This window comes from Eimeria acervulina, genomic scaffold, assembly GCF_000499425.1.
Source record: "Eimeria acervulina Houghton genomic scaffold, Eah_scaff333, whole genome shotgun sequence".
In the NCBI taxonomy this organism is placed as follows: Eukaryota; Apicomplexa; class Conoidasida; order Eucoccidiorida; family Eimeriidae; genus Eimeria; species Eimeria acervulina.
Genome location: NW_013549875.1, coordinates 1 through 3,900, shown reverse-complemented (window position 1 = coordinate 3,900; position 3,900 = coordinate 1).

Here is a 3,900-nt window from a genome sequence, read left to right as displayed (position 1 = left end):
ATATATATATATATATATATATATATGTTTGCATGCAGTGAATTGATACCGAGTATTCTTCTTGGGGCTGCATGCTCTAAGTGTCTGAGGTAAGGATGTTCGAGGGCTTCTGCTGCACTCATTCGCTTTTGCGGCTCCATCATCAGCAAACGGTGCAAAAAATCCAAAGCCAGCCGATCCAGCCGGCCCCCGTACCTGTACATACACAATATATGCATGCATGCATGCATGCATGCATGCAACTGCATGCAACTGCATGCAACTGCATGCAACTGCATGCATGCATGCAACTGCATGCAACTGCATGAATGCATGCATGCATGCATGCATGCTGTGAGGTGCATGCATGCTGTGATGTGCATGCATGTAGTGAAGTGCATGCATTCAAGTATATGCATGCATGCAGGGAAATGCATGCAGCGACATGCATACAACTGCACACACTTATATGCAGTCAGTTGCATGCAGGCATATCCATATAAGCAGTTGCATGCAAATGCATGCATGCAGAAAGCGTGCATGCATAGAGAGGACCCATGATGCGTATTTGGCTCTATTCAGGTGTACGTACAGCAATGCATAGCGGGAATCTGTTTTTATTCTTTTTCTTTTTTTTATCACAATTCAATTTGTATTATTACACTCATGTTGCACTCGCTGTCTGCTTCTTTTAATCTTAATTGCATGCATGCAAATAAGCTGTATGCATGCGAATGCATGCATGCAAATAAGCTGTATGCATGCGAATGCATGCATGCAAATAAGCTGCATGCATGCATTCGCATGCATGCAATTGAGGTGTACGTACACCCCAACGCCTCACCGACTCCGCAATCCCTCAGGCGGCTGCATTTGCGGAAACTTCACGTGGGAATATCTAAACACAAAAACACAAACAAAACTGTTTCTTACATGCATGCATGCATGCACGCATGCATGCACGCATGCATGCACGCATGCATGCATGCACGCATGCATGAATGCATGCGTGCATGCAATTAATGCATGCATTCAGTTTGCATGGACGCAACTTTGCATGTATTTTTGAATGCATGCAATTTTGCATGCGTTTGGATGCATGCATGAAAATGTTTAAATGAAAGGAGTAATTGTATTGCAGGTGCAGTACAAAATAAAATATCTTTATTTTGTTGATTTGTTTCTTTGCAATTGTTTGTACGATTATATTTTTATTTTTATTGTTTGTTTATATTTTACATCTTTCTCTTAAGTTGTTTATTCTTCATGTTTTGTTTGTGAGTCACGATTATCACAATAAATGTATTCTGTTTATTTATTATTTATCTCCTCCTCTAGAATATAAACTAAATATATAAATAAGTAAATATATATATTATGTACATTATATATATTATTTATATTATATATCTTATATATTGAATATATTATATATATACACTCTAACCTAGGGCTTACTGCAAATGCCTTCATTTATTCTTGTAGAAGGTAAACCAAACAAACAAACAAAAAAATAAACAAGCAAGCAAACAAATAGGCAAATAAACAAACAAATAAACAAATAAATAAATAAACAAATAAACAAATAAACAAATAAATAAATATCTTATCTCTAACCTCGGACTTGCTGCTAATGCCTTCATTTGTTCTTCAGTAGGGGGCCCCAAAATTTGCTGAATTTTAAACAATTGATCGATGTCGCTGTCTCCAGGAAACAAAGGCTGTTGATCTACTAATTCACCCATTATACACCCTACACACAAACCCTAATAAACCCTAAACCCTAATAAACCCTAAACCCTAATAAACCCTAAACCCTAATAAACCCTAAACCCTAATTAACCCTAAACCCTAATTAACCCTAAACCATAATAAACCTTATATATAAGGGCTATTAATTCACTAACTTCCCAAAAGATGCATATATACAAACTATGCATGCATGCAAATGTTGCATGCATGCAACCGATGCATGCATGCAAACTATGCATGCATGCATGGACGCATGCATGGATGCATGCATGGATGCATGCATGCATGCAAGGATTGATGAATAGCACTCACCAGCTGCCCAGAGGTCTACGGGGCTTCCATAGTTAATACCGCCTGTTAGTAATTCAGGGGCTCTGTACCAGCGTGTAGCAACGTAAGAAGTTAATGCAGCACTAACTGCCTCCATTGAACGCGCAAAGCCAAAGTCGCAAAGCTTTAGAGTGCGAGTCTTCCTAATAAATACATATAACAAACTTTGTTTATCAGGTCTTAGTAAAGAGCTTTCTTTGCGATGTCTTTTTATCTACTTTTATTTAATGTAGCCTCAATAGACATATATATATATATATATGCATGTATATATATATATATATATGTATGCATGTACATATATATATATGTATAGCCGCATAGCTTTATTGTACATGTTCTGCTTTGAAATAAATAAAACGTGAATTAAAAGGCGAAATTAATTAAAAATATTATATTAAGAATAATTTGTAAATATATAGATAAAAAATAAGTGATGCACACTAAACCCTAAACCCTAAACCCTAAACCCTAATGAATATTCTTGTATAAAAAGAGAGTCTGAAATAGAAGCTGAATGTGCAGCCTCCACCTGATACTTCATTCCTTAGGGTTTGGAGTTGCTCAAAACTTATGGTCTACTATTTAGGGTTTAGGGTTTAGGGTTTAGGGTTTAGGCGTACGGGTTGAGGAGTAGGTTCTCGGGTTTGATGTCTCTATGAACGATTTTTTTTTCGTGACAATGTTTGAGGGCTCTGACTAGCTGCCACATACAAAGTCGTATTGTTTCTTCCTGTTGAAAAACAAATTAAAAAGAATTATAAAAGGGTTGTTAGAATAGATAAATATATTAATAATCAACAAATATATAAATATACAAATTAAAAAGAATTTAAAAGGGTTTATTACGATAGACAAATATATTAATAATCAAATAAATATATAAATATACAAGTTTAAAAAAATAAACAAGAGTTTATTAGAGGCGATAAACTTATTAACAGTCTAAAGATAAAATAAAATAATATAAAATAATAAAAGAAGTAAATAAAATAAATAAATAGATAAATATATAGATAGATAAAATAAATAAATAAATAAAATAGATAAATAAAATAAATAAATTAATTAAAAAAATAAATAAATAAATAAATAAATAAATAAATAGATAAGTAGATAAACAAACAAATGAATTATCTATTTAATAAATTAATTAATAAAAGCATAAGATAAAAGAATAAAAACAATTAAAAAAATAAATAAATGCAGCTCACGTCAACACCTCCTGGAGATGCTTCGATGAACTCCATCAAATTTTTTTCAACAAATTCAAACACCAGATGCAGCCTCTCCTTTCTAGACATAAATAAATAAATAAATAGATTAATTAATTAATTAATAAGCAAATAAATTAGTTAATTAGGTAATTAATTAAGTAATTAATAAAATAAATTAATTAATTAGTGTATTAAGTAGTTTATTAATATTTAAATAGAATGTTGGTAGGGAAGTAAGTATTTTATTAGTTTGTTTATTCGTTTATAGATAGATAAATAAATCAAATAAATAAATATGCATATAAATATATATATATATTGTATATATATAATGCTGAATAAGTTTAACAATTGAAGTCTTTCTTTACGAAGTGCAAACAAACAAACAAATAAATAAATAAATAATTTATTTATTTGTTTAAAGAGGAGGCGACTTAATCTCTTCTTTTTATTTATTTGTTTATTTATTTGTTTGTTTGTTTCTCTGTTTATATATTTGTTTGTTCATATATTTGTTAACTTATTTGTTCGTTTGTTTATATATATAGTTGTTTATTTGTTTGTATATTTGTTTATTTGTTTGTTTGTCTCTGTTGTAAATATATATATATATATTTATATA